At 40.1% G+C, this 20,446-nt stretch overlaps 1 protein-coding gene and 1 pseudogene across 17 annotated transcripts in view; both read left to right on the top strand.

Moving 5' to 3' along the window:
- PCDH15 (protocadherin related 15) overlaps nucleotides 1-20,446 on the top strand; it is an 813,949-nt gene that overhangs the window by 177,719 nt on the left and 615,784 nt on the right. The gene's annotated exons all lie outside the window — the stretch shown is intronic.
- LOC110585935 lies at nucleotides 6,856-8,527 on the top strand (annotated as a pseudogene).

Consider the following 20,446-nt stretch of genomic DNA (forward strand, 5'->3'; position numbering starts at 1 on the left):
TTTATTCCTAGGTATCTTATGGTTTTGAGTGCAATTGTAAATGGGATCGACTCCTTAGTTTCTCTTTCTTCTGTCTTGTTGTTGGTGTATAGGAATGCTACTGATTTCTGTGCATTGATATTATATCCTGCCACTTTACTGAATTCCTGTATGAGTTCTAGCAGTTTCGGGGAGGAGTCTTTTCGGTTTTCCACATAAAGTATCATATCATCTGCAAAGAGTGAGAGTTTGACTTCTTTGCTGATTTGGATGCCTTTTTTTCTTTTTGTTGTCTGATTGCTGTGGCTAGGACTTCCAATACTATGTTGAATAGCAGTGGTGATAGTGGACATCCCTGCCGCGTTCCTGACCTCAGGGGGAAAGCTCTCAGTTTTTCCCCATTGAGAATGATATTTGCTGTGGGTTTTTCATAGATGGCTTTTATGATATTGAGGTACATACCCTCTATGCCTATACTCTGAAGAGTTTTGATTAAGAAAGGATGCTGTACTTTGTCACGTGCTTTTTCTGCATCTATTGAGAGGATCATATGATTCTTGTTCTTTCTTTTGTTAATGTATTGTATCACGTTGATTGATTTGCTGATGTTGAACCAACCTTGCAGCCCAGGGATAAATCCCACTTGGTCATGGTGAATAATCCTTTTAATGTACTGTTGGAGCCTATGGCTAGTATTTTGGTGAGAATTTTTGCATCCATGTTCATCAGGGATATTGGTCTGTAATTCTCCTTTTTGATGGGGTCTTTGTCTGGTTTTGGGATCAAGGTAATGGTGGCCTCATAAAATGAGTTTCGAAGTTTTCCTTCCATTTCTATTTTTTGGAACAGTTTCAGAAGAATAGGTATAAATTCTTCTTTATATGTTTGGTAGAATTCCCTTGGGAAGCCACCCGGCCCTGGGCTTTTGTTTGTTGGGAGATTTTTGATGACTGCTTCAATTTCCTTAGTGGTTATAGGTCTGTTCAGGTTTTCTATTTCTTCCTGGTTCAGTTTTGGTAGTTGATATATCTCTAGGAATGCATCTAGTTCTTCCAGGTTATCTAATTTGCTCGCATATAGTTGCTCATAATATGGTCTTATACTTGTTTGTATTTCTTTGGTGTTGGTTGTGATCTCTCCTCCCTCATTCATGATTTTGTTGATTTGGGTCATTTCTCTTTTCTGTTTGATAAGTCTGGCCAGGAGTTTATCAATCTTGTTAATTCTTTCAAAGAACCAGCTCCTAGTTTCGTTGATCTGTTCTACTGTTCTTTTGGTTTCTATTTCATTGATTTCTGATCTGATCTTTATTATTTCTCTTCTCCTGCTGGGTTTAGGCTTTATTTGCTGTTCTTTCTCCAGCTCTTTTAGATGTAGGGTTAGGTTGGTTAGGTTGTTTCTCTGTCAATGAAACATAAAAAAATTACATAGTCTCATCATCCAGAAATTACCAATGTTCATATAAGAATGTTTATCTTTCTAGATGAAGCAATCATTCAAAATATGGCAGCTCTTAGAATAGGCTTTACATTATTGAGCTTCCTGTAAAAAGTAGCTGTTATTTCAAGCTGCCATTTTTGGTGTAAAAATGTACAAAATCATAATAATATTGGAAATGTTTATAGTTAGTTTTTCTTATTTTCATTTTAAATATATTTTTAATATTTTTGTCAGTTACAATTTCATGGTATGCTTAAAAATGACCAACATCTCTTTATATAAAAAATAATGTTAGCTGAAGCAAATCACTATTATTGATGGTTTATTTTCATATAATTTGAAATTAAACAATTGCCAGTAAAGCCAGACAAATTTAGTAAATGTGTGTAAGTGATAAATATACAATGGAAGAATTTTGTGCAATAAAAGTTTCTTCAAAAAACATTTAGGCCACTGTTAACTTGGCTCAAGCATGAACTCATAACTATTTTATTTGTACAGAAGGAAATCAAGTATTGAATGAATGAGTAAGAATCCTTGAAGTTCTTTTAAAATCATAAATTCTGTGATACAAAGATCTGAGTTTAATATCAAATTATAGAATCACAGATTATTAGATTAGGAAAGAACATAGACATTTATTTTCAAAGAATGTTGATCCCCAAATATAGACAACACTGGGCTCTCATACCTCTATCCAGTTTCTATGCTTTAAGTAGAAAAAAGTTGAAAATCACAGTGTAGTATTTGCTAACGTTTACAAGAAAGACATATTTCCTCATAGGCAGCCGATATATATTTTTTTATATTTCTTTGGGAAAAAAATGCCTGTCTTCAGAATAGTTATAGTTATTAGGTTTTAATTTCATTTTTTACTCTGTTCAGTTGCTGAACAATTTTTTGGTCTCAGAAAATTTTATGAAAGACTTCTGCACCTAATAATAAGGTGACATTCCTAGGTCCTCTGCTTAGGTTTGATAACTGTTTTGGAATACAACCAAAAATAGTCACCGTCAGTGTGAGTTCATGGAAGTCTTTGTCTTTGATAGGATTGATATTTGGCAAGTGTGACATGTTTTATCTTGCCATACAATTTCTTTCTCTTCTTTGTATATTTTGAAGAGAATCTGTTTGGATTTTAAGTGGTAAAAAACACATTGATTTAGGTTCAGGATCTTTGATTTAGGTCAGATGATGGGTCCTCTATGGGACTAATCTGTCACAATCTTCCAAGGTCATTTTTGGTTTTGGTCAAGTCCGATATTGCCGTGGAACCTCTTTGGCACTCACAGGCTGCCCACTGAGTTTTTAGGTCGTGCACAAGCCTCTTGAGTATTTAGTATCTCCTAGTGGCCCAGTCTTTGCTTCCCACTTGATCCACTTGCATAGATTGAAAACAACAACTCAGTGCTGTGAATGAGGATTTAATTATGCAGTTAATTTAAAATTTGCTGTTATTCATAATTATCAGCACATGTTATTACAGTGTATGGATGGCCTGTCAGGATGGGATCTTGGGTGGCAGCCCCACTGAGCTCCCAATAGAATGTCATTAAATGAGTGACGTAGTCAACACCACATCAAGAAGAACCACCCCACAGAGCCCAGGAAACACACATAATCCTGAGGAAAAAATAAATCACTGTGTTAAGCCAAAAGTAATAATAAAGAAAAGACGGCATCATGTTACCTGATCACTATTCTATCAAAGAGCTAGCAAAAGGACTGTGCTTTATAACAGGAAGTGGACTTAGTAATTTTGCTGTTAGAATTTAATAGTAACTTTTATTCTGACCACTAGTGACTCAGAGTTGTATCCAGGCATCCGAAAGATGTCACTGTCTTATTTTGGGCTGCCATAACATAAAGACCACAGACTGTGGGGCTTAAACCACAAACATTTATTTCTCATGGTACTGGAGGCTGGGAAATCCAAGTTCAAGGCACCAGCAAATCTGATGTCTTATGAGAATCTGCCTCCTGATTCGCGGACAGCCACCTTCTCACGGTAAGCTCGTTTATGTGGCCAAGAGAGAGACCATCTCTCCATGTCTCTTCTTAGACGGACACGGATCCCACGCCCTCATGAGAGGCAGATAATGGGGGCTCTACTCTCGTGACTTAATTACCTGCCAAAGACCCCCCCCCCAGCCCAGATACCAAACATTTGGGAATTAGGATTTCAACATAACTAAGCCAGACCACTGAAAACAGAAACTCAAGAAAGTTGTTTTGGAAACTGGCACTGATTGTCCAATTTGGGGCTGCTGAGGATCTGTCCATGTGGATAGAAAGTGTAATATGACATCATTTATTCCCACAGTTGTAAGAAAATGCTTACTGTGTGTTTAAGTGATTGAAAGGATTTTCTTTTTCCTTTTTTCTCCCCTCAGATCCTCTTCTCTATTAGGGATGGGTGAGGTTATTTTTTCTGTTCAATAGGAGAAGTCAGGAAAATGTTAGTGAAGGAATTACACAGTTACATGTCAGAGGGCATGAGCAGTGGGAAGGCGAGTAGACAGAACCAGTAGTTTTACCCAAAAATGCATGGTGTAGATGTCTTTTCATTTTTACCTTCTTGCTGTCTTGTTCTATGGGGACAGGGCATTCCTGCACTTTTTCATCTAACAACTAAGAGTTATTACTGTAGAAAGAATTCTTTCTGGAACAATTCAAAATAAACACAGGCTTTTAGTGGCTTATATAATGTGTCACGCACGCATTAGGTGATTAATGAGTATGTATCATTGTTGCCTGGTGAGGTGGGGAGACCCGGGCTCTGGGGCTCCACTCATCCTAAAGATGTCCCCGGAGGCTCTTGATCTTGTCCCCAGAAAGAATTCAGGGACAGACAGACACGCAGCACAGCGGACGAGCCACGCGAGCGGGAAAGTTGACTTGAGCAGACAGGAGAACAGGTGCGCTCCAGAGAAGGAGAGCGCGCGGTGCGCCCTGGGGTGGGTGTCTTCTACGGACAGTTGTTAACGAGGGGGTGGAATATTCATTACTTGGGGCCGGAAGCAGCGGTTCCCGCTTTTTGTTCCTAATTTGGTCAGGGGTTTCCGTCCTGGCCAACGGCATCTTGGGCACGGCTGGTGCGACGCAACTTCTGGTGCGCACTGCCCCGACGGGCCTCTGACCTGCCTGCGAGCGAGCTGGCTGCCCCTTCCTCCTGGCTGGCCTAGGTATGCTGCTGGAGCCTAGCTGCCCGTTCTAACATCAGTAGAAACATTATGTCGAATTACTCATTCAATAAATTATGCACCCACCTTTAATTCTCCATCAGAATTATAATGCGTTTTACTTAGGCTGCTCCCAAAACCAGCCCAGTGACGTGACTAAGGCACCGACAAAATAACGAAGCACCTCTGTGACTAGCTTTCAGATAGAATTTAATTAGGTCCAAACTGGTAACTTCACTCAATTACAGTGGATCTTAAAATCTCAGTCCACAGAACATTTTAGAGGCCTATATTGATTTGGAAGAAATTTCTCTTTGATTGAAGTGTTAATAAGAAATCCAATCAGTATATATTTTTTCCAAAATTTATTACCGAATCAGGATTACAGTGTGACTGTCTCCCCGTTTATGTTGCTGGTGCAATTTCCAATCATCTCTTGCAGTCTTTCCTCAGGTGGAGCGTATTGGGCTGATTTCGTGAGCCTGGGTTCCTGTGTGACACACATAACTCTGAATTTATATTGCATCTGTTATTTCTGTTTTGCCTCTAGACTGCTATCCCAAGTAACACAATATGTTATCTTTTTTTTTTTTTTAATTTTAAAAGCCATTTGCTCAGCTTTCTTCTTTTTTTCCTTTATTTTGCAACAGCTATATTAATGGAGTTGCTGGAATAAGTCTGCTGAAGGCATAGGCAAAAAAGGAAAATGACGTTACCAATGAGGATTTAATTCTTCAATTATTTTTAAATTACTTGTTAGCTTCACTCTTGGAGAGAAAGGGATGGAATGGTGGAATGCAGGTGTGGGGCAAACAGCACGTATCCTAACGACTGCATGCACGCTCCTAAAATCAGGCAGATGCCTACTTTTATGTTAAATATGGGATTTATGTCACTTCCTTTAGAAGTTCAAATTCCTTTTCTTATCAAGATTTGGCTTAAAGGAATGAGATAGATCTGTATATTTTAAACTTGGCAATCTACACTTTTAACATCTTTCTTTTCTTTAAAAAAAATACAGTGTAAATAATGGATTGGATTTCAGCGCTCCTGGCACTCATTACAACTTTTGGGCATGTAACTTTTGGGATTTACTAGCTTACTGGTTTTCAAGCTTTTTTCCTTAGGACATATTTTAATTATTTCCTCTCTGCAGACCCTAAACTTAAAATTTTTTATTTTATTTGCAAATCTACATATGCCTGCCAATTGGAATGTCTCATCAAAATGAGACAAGCAGGGGCGCCTGAGTGGCTCAGTCCTTAGATGTCTGCCTTTGGCTCGGGTCATGACCCTGGGGTCCTGGGATCGAGCCCCACATTGGGCTCCCTGCTCAGTGGGAAGCCTGCTTCTCTCTCTCCCACTCCCCCTGCTTGTGTTTCCCCTCTCACTGTGTTTCTCTCTGTCAAATAAATAAATAAAATCTTGAAAAAAAAAAGAATGAGACAAGCAGACTCCTCACTATAATCCAAGAAGCTATATGTTTTTGGTAATCTGTGTAGCTTTAGGTGAGAGGTGGGGAATGGTTGGTAAATAAATGGTCAATATCTTTAGGCTTTTGTAAAATACTGGAAATATTAGGGTAACATTGTTTTGGCCCTTTGAACTTGACTCCATGTGAGGTCTCTTATAGCAATAGAAGTACAGAGATCTATGAAATTGTACTCGGATATCCAAAATTAGTCTTATGTGTTCAGAAAGATTTGAATGCCTAACAGTAGGCCACATGAATTTAATAAACATTTAGGAAGTTATAATAAATTGAAGATGGGGAGAAGAATGGAACAGAGGCAAGGTCACAGGTGCAGTACCACACTCATGGAAGCCACAGGCCAGCAGACAAGCACGGACCCGCTCAGAAAGCACCTGGACTGGGGAAAGCATCAGGGTCCACTCCAAAAAGGAGACCTTCTCGATCCCTTAGACCAACTACCTACTGGTTTCTGAACACAAAGATAAAAGACCCAGAGGTCAGATGAGGTGGTTTCTGTTTGCCTGTGTTCTTTCCATGGCAGCCACGTGAGGCGGCAGGAGGGGTCTTTAGGCATATGTGGCAAGGACTCAGCTTGCCTCGTTTGAAATCGGTTCTGATCCTCATTATCTCAGACCAGGTACTTGGGGTACGTCCTTTACTAAGCAGGAATAATAGCCTCTTCGTGGTGTTATGAAAGGAACATACAGGCTAGCTACGCACCGCCTACCCCCTCTTCCTCCTCCGAGCTCGTCCAAGCCCATGTAACCCACTGCTGTCACCATGGCTGCGCTCACCCAGAATCCACAGTTCCAGAAGCTGCAGAAATGGTACCGTGAGCACGGCTCTGACCTCAACTTGCGTCGCCGTTTCGAGGGGGACAAGGAACGCTTCAGCCACTTCAGCTTGAACCTGAACACCAACCATGGGCATATTCTGGTGGATTACTCAAAAGAACATTGTGACCGAAACTGTGATGCAGATGCTGGTGGACCTGGCCAAGTCCAGGGGTGTGGAGGCTGTCCGGGAGCACATGTTCAGTGGCGAGATCAACTTCACAGAGGATTGGGTGGTGCTGCACGTGGCCTTGTGGAACCGGGCAAACACATCCATCCTGGTAGATGGCAAGGATGTGATGCCAGAGGTCAACAGGGTCCTGGAGAAGATGAAGTCTTTCTGCCAGCGAGTCCGGAGCTGTGACTTGAAGGGGTACTCAGGCAAGCCCATCACAGACATCATTAACATTGGCACTGGTGGCTCTGACCTGGGACCCCTCATGGTGACTGAAGCCCTTAAGTCGTACTCTTCAGGAGGTCCCCGGGTCTGGTTTGTCTTCAACATTGACGGGACCCACATCACCAAAACTCTGGCCACTCTGAACCCTGAGTCGTCCCTGTTCATCATTGCTTTCAAGACCTTTACAACCCAGGAGACCATTACGAATGCGGAGACGGCGAAGGAGTGGTTTCTCCTGTCAGCCAAGGACCCTTCTGCAGTTTCGAAGCACTTTGTTGCCCTGTCTACCAACACAACCAAAGTGAAGGAGTTTGGGATTGACCCTCAAAACATTCGAGTTCTGGGATTGGGTAAGAGGACGCTGCTCGCTGTGGTCAGCCATTGGACTCTCCATTGCACTGCATGTGGGATTTGACAACTTCGAGCAGCTGCCCTCAGGGGCCCACTGGATGGACCAGCACTTCTGTGCAACGCCCCTGGAGAAGAACACCCCCACCTTGCTGGTTCTGCTGGGTGTCTGGTACATCAACTGCTTTGGGTGTGAGACACAGGCCATGCTGCCCTATGACCAGTATCTACACCACTTAGCTGCCTACTTCCAGCAGGGTGACATAAAGTCCAACGGGAAGTACGTCACCAAGTCTGGCACTCGTGTGGACCACCAGACGGGCCCCATTGTGTGGGGGGAGCCAGGGACCAATGGCCAGCATGCCTTCTACCAGCTCATCCACCAAGGCACCAAGATGATACCTTGTGACTTCCTCATCCCAGTCCAGACCCAGCACCTGATAAGGAAGGGTTTGCATCACAAGATCCTCCTGGCCAACTTTTTGGCCCAGACTGAGGCCCTGATGAAGGGGAAGTCGAAGAAGAGGCCCAGAAGGAGCTGCAGGCTGCAGGGAAGGGTCCAGAGGCCTTGGAGAAGCTGTTGCCACACAAGGTCTTTGAAGGAAATCAGCCAAGCAACTCTGTTGTGTTCACCAAGCTCACACCATTCATTCTGGGAGCCTTGATTGCCATGTACGAGCACAAGATCTTCATTTAGGGTATCCTCTGGGACATCAACAGCTTTGACCAGTGGGGGCTGGAGCTGGGAAAGCAGCTGGCCAAGAAAATCGAGCCTGAGCTTGACAGCAGTAGCCCAGGGACCTCTCATGACTCTTCCACCAATGGGCTCATTAACTTCATCAAGCAGGAGCTTGAGGCCAGAAGCCAATAAACTTATGCCCAGCTGCAGTCCCTGTTGTGACTGGTCCTTCTTGTCACTCCTCCCCAGAGATGCACTGCACAGTCCTGGCCAGAGCTGCCTCTGGTTGCGGGCTTGGAGCATAAGCCCTTTGGGGGAAGCTAGTCTGGAATTGCCACTCCGCCCTTCTATGTCCATGTGCCTTCTGTTTTACCGTTGGCTGAAGTGTTTCAGTGCAGCTGATTTTTCTGACCATGTTCACTTTGTTCATGTACCAGATAGAAAAATAAAGATGCCACAAAGGAGGGAAAAAAAAAAAGGAACATACAACACATGGTGAATGAGCATGTTAAAGCATTTAGCACAGACCCTGGAAGTACCCTACCAGTGCTATCCCCGTGCATATATGTGTTATATACACAGTGTGCAGGCCTGGCCTTGAGGAAACTATTTGACAGCTTACAAGCAGGTGGATCAGTGCAAGTGTAAGGACCACTTTGAAATGATTCCCATGACATTCCCTGACAGTAACAATCATCTTTACCTGCAGATACATGCACAGATTTCAGAGATAAGAGTTGTTTATGAGACTCTTCTCCTCTGAAGCAATGCAGATGATAATGAATGACACCGATTTCTGTTTTTGCTAATTGACTTACATTTAGCTTATCTGAATAAGTATGGATAAATAAGATACATTTCAGAAAAAAAAATATTGTATAATTGTCATGATGTTTAAATGTCTCTGTAGATCCAGCAAATTGAAATGTAAATGAGTGGAGAATTTTTTGAGTATCTGCTATGTGTCAAACACCTTGCTGTTTGTTTTACATGCATTATCTGTTAGTATATGTAAGGACCTTGCAAATAGGATTGTTACTAGAATTTTCAAGATAAAGATATTATTTAAGGACATTAAATAAGTTGTCCAAACATACACAGTTAATGACAGAATGAGGAGATAAATATCCATGGCTGGTCCTGCTTTGAACAAAGTTTAAATTCCAACTTAAAAAAATGGTGGGTAATGTGATAATTTTTGCAACTTCTATGTTGTGCAATAATAATTGGCATTAATTATTATTGAAATATTAAATGAGTAGAATCAATGATTCAGAGCTAAATCAGTTGTTGCAGTACAGCTGAAATCTGCATGATAAAACTTAATAAAAATTATACCAAATATATTATTTGAAAAATAAAGTATGGTAAAACATTGTGTTCCTTTCATAAATACTCCAATCCAAGTGTAACTAGCATATTTAAAAAAAAACATTAGAGAAGAATAATTTTTAGGCTGTTTGAAGTTGTGAAAATACACCAGCATAAGCTTAATTTCATACTGCCTCTCATTTAAAAGAGGTAATATATCTGGAAAAAGAAATTAAACTTTATTTTTAGACTTTTAAAGAATTTATTTCACTGGTAAAGAAACTAAGGACTCTATTGAAATCAGCATGAACTGTTCTGCAATTTATTTCCTTTTTTTTTTTTTAAGATTTTATTTATTTCTTTGACAGAGAGAGACACAGCAAGATAGGGAACACAAGCAGGGGGTGTGGGTGAGGGAGAAGCAGGCTTCCTGCGGAGCAGGGAGCCTGATGTGGGGCTCGATCCCAGGACCCCAGGATCATGACCTGAGCTGAAGGCAGATACTTAACGACTGAGCCATCCAGGCGTCCCTGCAATTTATTTCCTAATAAAGAATGCTAGAGAGGGTGTGAAGAAAGGGGAGCCCTCTTACACTGTTGGTGGGAATGCAAGCTGGTACAGCCACTCTGGAAAACAGTATGGAGGTTCTTCAAAAAGTTGAAAATAGAGCTACCATACGATCCAGCAATTGCACTACTAGGTACATATCCAAAGGATACAAACATAGCGATTCAAAGGGGCACCTGCACCCCAATGTTTATAGCAGCAGTGTTGACAATAGCCAACATATGGAAAAAGCCCAGATGTACATCATCTGATGAATGGATAAAGAAGATGTGGTATAGATATACAATGGAATATTACTCAGCCATCAAAAAATGAGATCTTGCCATTTGCAAAGATGTCGATGGAGTTGGAGGGTATTATGCCAAATGAAATAAGTCAATCAGAGAAAGACAGATAGCATATGATTTCACTCATGTGGAATTTAAGAAACAAAAGAGATCAACATAGGGGCAGGAAGGAAAAATAAAACAAAATGAAATCAGAGAGGGAGACAAACCATAAGATACTCTTAACTCTAGGAAACAAACTGAGGGTTGCTGGAAGGGAGGCAGGTAGGGGGATGGGGTAACTGGGTGATGGGCATTAAGGAGGGCATATGATGTAATGAGCACTGGGTGTTATATACAAATGATAAATCATTGAACTCTATCTCTGAAACTAATAATACATTATATGTTAATTAAATTGAATTCAGATTTAAAAAAAAAAGAATGCCACAGTTTCAGTCATCTGTGGTCATTGTAGCTTTGAGAGGTACACGTGTTTTGTCTTGTTTTATTAATAAACATCATATTTCCAGACTATGGAAGAAATACCTATAGATAGTATTTGTTTTTTTAGCCATAACTCCGCCTTGGGATGCTCTTCCTTCTTGCCTGCCTTTAGATCTTTGTCAATTCAGCAGCAGCCTGTCCTAAGAACCTGTCATGTGCTCAGCCCTGCCTGCCTGTGGGAAATGATGTGTTAGTTTGTTTTTGAGAGCTTAGTGATTATAAGAACCACTGAGCTAACTTACTTTCATATGGTTGACTCGGGGACCTGGAAGAAGCTTGACCCAGGGGATTTCACAGAGCATTCAACCCTGGTTCTTGTTCTGACCCTGAAATCTACATGGGGACTTGTCACTTCATCATTTTGGATCCAATTTTTCCCTATCTGTGAAACAGATTGATTAGAGAATTTTTTCCCCACTTCTAAGAATCCAGCTTTCGATCTCTCTCTGCACATTTGTTTTTATTCCTAAGTTTTCTTGTATTTGAAAAACCAGAACACCATCTAAGTGAGTATGTTCAGCAGATGTCTCTTGTACCTTTTTCATAAGCAATACAAGTAGCATATTCATTGTCATCAAATTCCTCGCAATTTGCACATAGAAATGAAAGTTTTGTTTCTTTGTGTTTATGGTAAATTTACTTTGGCAAGGATTTTCCTTTAGGTTTTAATCGTTTGAAAGGCTTATGTACTTAATACATCGTCTTGCTAGCTTGCAAATTGTTGTGACTACTTAATCATTTGACCAACTTTACGATTCAGTTTATAAAGACTTTTTACATAACCAAATATCTAATACCTTGGAAAATCTAATCAAATTTGAGATAATGATACCCATATGTGCAGAAAAATGATTAGAACTCTGTGTTTATAAGTTTCCTGTAGGGGCGCCTGGGTGGCTCAGTTGGTTAAGCGACTGCCTTCGGCTCAGGTCATGATCCTGGAGTCCCGGGATCGAGTCCCGCATCGGGCTACCTGCTCAGCGTGGAGTCTGCTTCTCCCTCTCCCGCTCCCCCCTCTTGTGCTCTTTCTCTCTCTCACTCTCTCTCTCAAATAAATAAATAAAATCTTAAAAAAAAAAAGTTTCCTGTAAATTTAGGGACCTATTTTTATATTTTTATCCAAGGTTTAGATATGCATTCCAAGTTTCTTCAGAGGTGAGAAAACAATGCACTAATGACAAAATATTTAAAGATGCCCTTTCAATGGATTGTTACACTGTTTTCAATAGTAACTTGATAACTCAAAGTCTTCTAGTATATGGAGAAAGAATGCACTATTTGAATATTGAATGTGCAGGCAAATAATTAAAACCCTTATTTTGCCAGGCACATGAGAACTGAAGGTTAACAACAAAACAGAAGTAAAACTTGATCTAAGTAATATTGTTCCCAGAATGGGGGGCGGGGAGTGGAGAGAGAGAGAGAGTCCACTGTCTTCTCAGATGGAATGACCATTTGAGTTCTCTCCAGCTCTTTTTCTCATCACTTTTAACGTAACGTTTCCAAGGCCTGCAAGTCTCTGAGACATCTTTCTTCTCAAGGACATATCTCTGTGTGTGCTTGGGTTGGCAGTGTTTCACTCAAGATTCTTCCAGATAGCTCCTCAAAAAGAAGTTTTTGCTCACTACGATTTTACTGTCTTAGAACCTCACCCTCTTAAAAGATTATCTTTAACATATATCTGGACAAATTTCAATCAATATTTGCATATATTTTCCTCTCCCTCTGTTTAAACTAGTGCTGCTTAACATTTTCTAGCCCTTAATCATTCTTATGGCCATGACATACACTGACCTGTAAAATCCTGCGTAAGAAGAAGAGCAAGCCTCTCACCCCAAATGCGCCTGTCCCGTGTGGACACCGCACGCAATGACTCCTTTGTTTGCATTCCCCGTATTTCTCTATGAACAGTTTTCTTCTTCCCTCTGAAAGTAGAGGTGGGTGGTAACATGGGAGCTTATTTTTAAACGATTACTATTTTAAACTGTGCAGATAACTTATATGCCCTTCCCTTTATATGACATACTTCATATCTGGTCATTCTTTTTCCATGCCCTGCAAATGCCTGTCTGCTCCTTTTCACTCTCTTCCTCGTCCCCCAAGACTGTGGTCAGCTGTTACCTTCTTTTGGAAGCTTCTCAGAACCAATGTCTTCCCTAATCACAATTCACAGTACCCTCTGCTGTCCCTGACCTGCACATTTTTTTTTTTTTTTTTTACTTTCACATTTCTGGTTCTGTTTCTACCGTATCCTCTCTCTAGATTGCAACATTCTTCTGGGTTCTAATGCACATGATAAGTAACAATAATCATTTATTAAAGGAATTTCTTGTGTCTCATGCATGGAGCTTTTTACTTACTTCTTTCTACCACAGTGGCTTTCTGGTTAGGGCTCATGAATCGAGAGAACATGTGGCTTATAACATCCTCGCAACTTTCTTTACCCTCATTGAAATCAACAGCTATTGAAGATGACAAAAATTAGGGGAAAACTCTTAGTAAACCTGATACAAACTGATTTGACTACAAATCAAAATGATTTTTTTTTCGTGATATTTGTGTAACAGCAACCAAGTACCTTTTGTTGTTGCTGTTTGGAGTTATGCAGTTTAGGGAAATTATGTTTACACATTCCAGAATTTGGTATTTTAGAAAATAAGTAAAATATTTTTGCAACAGAGAAATACGTAGACTGTCTTAAAGTTTATTTCAGATTATTTTAAAAATAGTTCATATTTTAATCATTTTAAATAATGTTTTTATAAGATTTTTATAAGATAGAAATAAGGCCACACTTGTGCTTGACCATATTCATACCTTACAAGGTCGCCTCACCTTCTCCCCTCTGTCTTTATTTTGGAACGTGATAAGCACAACTTCACTGACAATGCTGAAAAATTAATTATGCTCTCATAAATCAGATGGTCCTATAAAAGCCCTCTTTTGTTTTCTATGCTATGTGTTATTCAACAAGCAACAACATAATGACTTTTTGAGGAAAAGATATGTTTAAAAATGTACTACATTAATGTAAAAACAAGTGTTTTGCCATATTTCTCAAAATGCATCTTTTTAATTTATGAAATTAAATTTGAATTTCTGATTTACAGAAATAATGGCTTACATTTGATTCATTGTCTCAAAGATTAATTATAGACGTGGCGCTTTTATCATGCCTCATTTTTTTTATCATTAATATGTAGGAAGCCATTTTCTATAGCAAACAAAAGTATTTCAAAAAACATAAATTTTAAAATGTCAGCTTATGCTTACTTCAATAAGTCAGCCATTCGTTAAGCACCTATTATGTGCCAAATGTATAAAATATTTTCAAATAATTTCAGAAAATTAAAAAGTAGATTTGAGGGCGCCTGGGTGGCTCAGATGGTTAAGCGTCTGCCTTCGGCTCAGGTCATGATCCCAGGGTCCTGGGATCGAGCCCCATATCGGGCTCTCTGCTCCGTGGGAAGCCTGCTTCTCCCTCTGCCACTCCCTCTGCTTGTGTTCCCTCTCTCGCTGTGTCTCTCTCTGTCAAATATATAAATAAAATCTTTTAAATAAATAAATAAATAAATAAATAAATAAATAAAAACTGGCAAGGGCGCCTGGGTGGCTCAGTCGGTTGAACGTCCGACTCTTGGTTTTAGCTCAGGTCGTGATCTGGTGATTATAGGATCAAGCCCTGCGTGCTCAGCAGGGAGTCTGCTTGGATTCTCTCTCCCTCTCAAATAAATAAATAATAAAAGCTTCAAAAAAAATTTTTTTAAGAGATGTCACAGATGGCCAACATGTGAAAAGATGCTCAACATCACTAATAATTTGGGAAATGCAAATTAAAACTGTTGTGGAGAACAAAGGTAAAAGAAATATAGAAAAAAATGAAATTTCCTTGCAACTTACAACCCATTGACAAGTTCTTGAGACAGGCTGAGTGACCTTCCTCTGGGAGCTCAGCTGCCTTGATGTTAATACTTGGCTAAGGGCAAAAGGCAATCTTAGCCTGACCCCCAGGATCCTGTAAGCCTAATTTAACATATAAAAATTCCTTTGGAGGGCGCTTGGGTGGCTCAGTTGGTTAAGCGTCTGCCTTCAGCTCAGGTCATGATCCTGGAGTCCTGAGATCGAGTCCTGCATCGGGCTCCCTGCTCAGCAGGGAGTCTGCTTCTCCCTCTGACCCTCCCCCCCCCATGCTTTATCTCATTCTCTCTCTCTCTCAAATAAATAAATAAAATCTTAAAAAAAAAAACAGTCTCATAAAAAAAAATACCTTTACTTTAAAAAATGACGTTACGGGGCACCTGGGTGGCTCAGATGGTTAAGAGTCTGCCTTCGGCTCAGGTCATGATCCCAGGGTCCTGGGATCGAGTCCCACATCGGGCTCCCGGCTCAGCGGGGAGCCTGCTTCTCCCTCTGACCCTCTCCCCTCTCATGCTGTTTCTCTCTCGCTCGCTCTCTAAAAAGTAAATAAATAAAATATTCTAAAAAAAAAGTAGATTTGACTAGCTGTTGACATAAAATAAATTGTTATAAGGCATCATATGGGTAATTGCTAAGTAACAGTATAGGCGATAATCACTCTAGCATTTAAAAGAAATATTAATTCAAATTTGGAGAGCCTTGGAAGTGTTGTTGGAAGAAATGGAATAGATGATTGAGCAAAAAGGTTAGGGAAGAATACTGCAGAGAAAAGTAACAGTGTGATTGCTGTTCAAGAGTGCAGAGGCAAGACAAGTTAAAAGGACAAAACTGGAATGCATGCTGTAAGTCAGGACGTATTAGTCTCTAAACCTTGTCTGATGACCTCAGTCCCTAAAACCTGAACTTAGACCTTCCTCCTTCACTGAGTTTAGTGAAGCATCTTTCTTAACTGTTCACTCTCTCTTCCTGGCAGTTGTTGTTGTTTGTGATGTAATTAGGTCACCCGTGTTTAGATCAATCGATACATGACAGACAGACGGATGCTGCAGAGAGAAAGAGATACTCAACAGTGGGAATAAGGTCAAGTGGAGAGGGACAACATGGTCTCTGAGCCTCATCCTGGGACACTATTCAAAAGACCCGTGTAAGGATTTTTGAACCACAGATGTACCTGAGTTTGATTTTACCATTTACTGTTTGATTAAGAGCCCAGAACCTGTTAAGGAAGATTCCTGTCCTGTAGAGACAACAACCCCACAGCTTAAGGTTGCGCTGCCTATAAGGAGTTATCACGTTGCACATAACACAGAAATCCTATTCAAGCATGTCTTCCTCAGAATGCATGTAAATACCCAGTTCCTCTAAATGCTTTTGAAATTAGATTACCCAGATTTATCATCTTACAAATTCCACTGTTAATAAATTAGTACCCTGCTGGCATGTTTATTTTATATGTATAGAAGCACCTTTTTTTGGAACTCGTTGAAAACTTACTTGAATAGTTTTCAGTACTAAAATCTTCCCTTCTGTGATAGTCATTCCCAACCTTCTCTAAATGGCACCCCTGTATTTTATTCAGAATTGCAGTGCTCATGTGTGGAGATACTCAGGTTCAACCACGAGAGACACAAGGAAGATAGATTTAGGCTTGTGCCCGGATTTTCAGAGGGTCCTGAAACTGCACCCGCCCCCTGGACTGGTCCTGGTGCGTGGGGGCCGTACACGTGGCTGAGAAGGTGGATCACCACACCTAGCAGAAAGCCTGTCCTTCCCAAAGCACTATAGCTGCCTGTCCAGAATCTTCTTTCACACTGTCTCCAGCTTCCTCTTACATCTGAACACCCACCCAGTACCTTGATATAGCCAGTGTTTTCCCATTTTCAGGCCTGTGGTCACACACATTATATTCTATCCTTTGCTCTTTTGCCCCCTGAGTACCTGTGTTTATTTTTCTTTTTTTTTTAATTTAATTTCTTATGTTACATTAGTTACCATACAATACATCATTAGTTTTTGATGTAGTGATCTATGATTCATCGTTTGCGTATAACACCCAGTGCTCCATGCTGTGTGTATTTTTCAAGACAGAGTTCAAGTGTCACTTTATATATAAAGCCTTCTCTCTCTCTCTCTCTCTCTCTCTTAGTGCTTTGTCAGCACTTTGCCATAAAACAACAACAAGCATTTAATGAGGTACTCTATGGGGTAGACATTGTAGAAATCTTTGAGAATAAGAAGTCAAATAAAACATCACCCCTGCCCTTTTGGCTCCTATATAGAATGGTGGAAAGCTTGCAGCCTGCGGGGAGTGTGTTCCTCGTTTACAACACGTAGTTTTATGAAAAGCGTATGTTTACCTGGCTTGCCTCAGAAGATAGTAAGTTCTTCCTGGCAAGGATTTGGCACGTCATAAGATAGTTTCTAGATGCTTAAAGAAAGATCCTGGAACGTGTCCACCTCACTGTGTGGCCTTCTTCAAGTACTTATTCTGAGTCTCAGTTTTCTTGTTGATAAACAGTAGCTGCTGGTGTTCTTTTTACCAGTATTAGCCTAGCTGGTACAAAATAATTATAGTTAATTGTTGGGTTCAGATAGTAAATGACATTTAATGTCATGTTATATAACATTTCCCCTACAAAGAAATTGAATTTTTACTAAATATAAAATGAATAATAGTAAGATCAAAACAACATTTTAAGACATTCCTACATTAATATTTACTGAATTATTTGTATTCAACTTAGGACTTTTTCATCTATACAAAACTTTTCTTACTTGGAATATATTTTATATATAAGTTTCTTAAATGGGTGAGCAGAGTCAAGCATAAGCTTCTACTCCTTTCAGAGTACCAAATGGCCAGACTGATCTTGTCACAAATTTGTTTTCCTTTAATGCCCAATGTGTTTGGAAACTACTCTTCAAACACTTAGAATATTGCTTTATGTTTAAGACAAGTTTTAAAGTGTTCTAAAATGTTTGGGTGCTTTATGTAAAAATCAACACAGTATAAGCTGAAGGATAAGAATGTGAAAAATAGGGGCACCTGGGTTGCTCAGTCAGTGAAGCATCTGCCTTCGGCTCAGGTCATGATCTCGGGGTCCTGGAATCGAGCCCCGCATCAGGCTCCCTGCTCAGCAGGAGCCTGCTTCTCCCTCTCCCTCTGGAAGAGAACTGGCATCATCATGCAAAACAGACACACTCCAAACAGACGTCCAATGTGCAGTTGTGGTTCGGAAAAGTAGGACCTCACCAAATATGTATACTGTCTTCCAGAAATTGGGATAAAAATGTCAAATACAGTAGTTTAACTCATTAAAAACCAATTTCACAGAACATCCCAAAACTTGCCAAAATTGCCAAGAATTATAACATACTTAGAGCTCTCTCAGGTACTGAAAGTTAACTACTAGCTGCATTTATTTGCTTTGGGAGGCTTGGAGAAATGGTCAGAGAGCCTAATCACATGAAGGATACCCACTTAGGATTATTTTGTGTCTGTGTTAACAGATATCGCAACTCAGGTCACATGCTTATGTATGAAGCAGAAGTAGCTGAACTTTACTAATTTTTTATCACATGCCAGCCAGCATTCTTAGTTTTGCATGTGCTACATGTAATTCTCACAGCAGCCCTGTGAGGAAGGTTTTCTGTCATCACTGGCTTCATTTTACAGGTGAGCTAGTGGATGTGCAGGCAGTTGAAAACTTGTTCTCAATCAGTATTTAAGATCTGCATGCAGTTAATCTAATTCCAGAGCTCCCTACCTCTGGGACACACGTAAGGGTCATTGTTGTTGACATGCACTCCTGTGCTTACTTGCAGAAACCTCATGCAGCTGAGTATTGTGGGCATAGACTCATAAACCCAAGAGATGGTCTAGTCTCAAGGTGTTAGGACTTGGCAGTTAAGCCCGACATGAAAAACCCACAGGAATGTGATTCATAGCAGTGCTAAGATTTGTAAAAATCTTACTTGTTAATCCATGTAAAAAGCCTGCAATAGATAAATACATATGATCTACTTTAGATGAAGCACAAATTATTCCAAATAGATCTGTTTCTGAGCTTCATTATGTTGCACCTGGTGCTAAAATAACCCAAATGTATGCTCACTCTTTGTAGAAGAATAATTGCTAGATGATACCGCCAGACATTATGTAGTATTCATTCATTCATTCATTCATTCAGGGCAGAGTTTAAAAACACAATGAAAAAAAATCTTCAGTCTTGCTGTTGAAATTCATAACCGAGCATGAATGCTAGGGGCCGTTATTTTATATCTCTTAAAATAGGTGTCATGAAGTAGCAATCCTGTAGTATAAGATTATTTAACTAATAAGTAAATAATTCATAAAAAGGAATCATTTAGACACCTCACACCTATTTATGAGGCACTGTTATATCTGGTATTGATTCAAAATATGTTTTTACTATGATTTAGCTTTACTCTTTTTCATAGAAATATATTTTTAGTGAATGTGGCTAATTGCCTTTGATTAGAAGTGTGTATAAACCTATTTAAGAACCCCCCCCAAATTTCTCAAGTGTACTTCAAACTCATTTGTTCAAAATTCACATCATTCTCCAATACCCCCACTCACCCCATGGAAAGAGACTTTCCTCCAGTGTCCTGACCTCATTAATGTCACTGCTTGTCCCCTCCTTCCTTAAGCCGATGGATGAAAGTCATTTCTGCCACCTCCCCTGCCCTTTTCTCCCACATTAAATGCATCAAGACATATCATCTATTATCCCTACTTCCTGCCTCTCCACACTTTCTTCTTTCTCTTCTGACACAGCCAGGGTTCACACACCATGTTTTGATTCACAGCAGAGCTGGGCATGTAGCTGGTGCTTAGCAAAAGTTTATTAAATAAATGAATGGATAAACTTAGTCAGGAAACCACAATTTCCAAACAGTTCAGTATGGAATCATGAATGTCTTATTAGCCTTTCTCCTACCCCATTCTATTTCTGTTTTAGTTCAACTTATGTTGCCCTCAAAACTGAGATTAGGCTTTATTACTCCATTTGCTCTTTCTCAAGCCATCTGTGGGAAAGGAAGGGCACTTGAATGTTGTTGTTTTTGTTTGATTTTTAGACATACCAAGTCCTGTATTCCTCACAGTAACCTAAGGAAGCATGTACCACTGTGAGTATGTCATTGAATGAACTAAGACACTGAAAAGTTAAGTAAGTTGCCCAAGGTCAGCTCATAGCACCTGGCCAGGGGATTCAAAGGCAGGAATCTTGGCTCTAGAATGTGTTGTCTCAACCATGAGGCAACACTCCCTGTTGAATTCAGGAACTGAGGTATATCTCAGGGAGGCCTGTCATTAGAGTATTGGCTACCTGTGAATAAATAGTTAAAACCGTGAGAATAATGCATGATAAAAGATGTTTATATAAAATGTTAGGTAAGGGAGAGAGAAGATTCACTCTGCATGTGAAGAGATGACCTTTGAACCACCTAGCTACTGCTGAGTCCAAGTCAGAGGCAGCCTGACAGGTGGAGGAAAAGTCACGAGAAAACAAGGAGC

This window comes from Neomonachus schauinslandi, chromosome 6, assembly GCF_002201575.2.
Source record: "Neomonachus schauinslandi chromosome 6, ASM220157v2, whole genome shotgun sequence".
Classification (NCBI taxonomy): domain Eukaryota; kingdom Metazoa; phylum Chordata; class Mammalia; order Carnivora; family Phocidae; genus Neomonachus; species Neomonachus schauinslandi.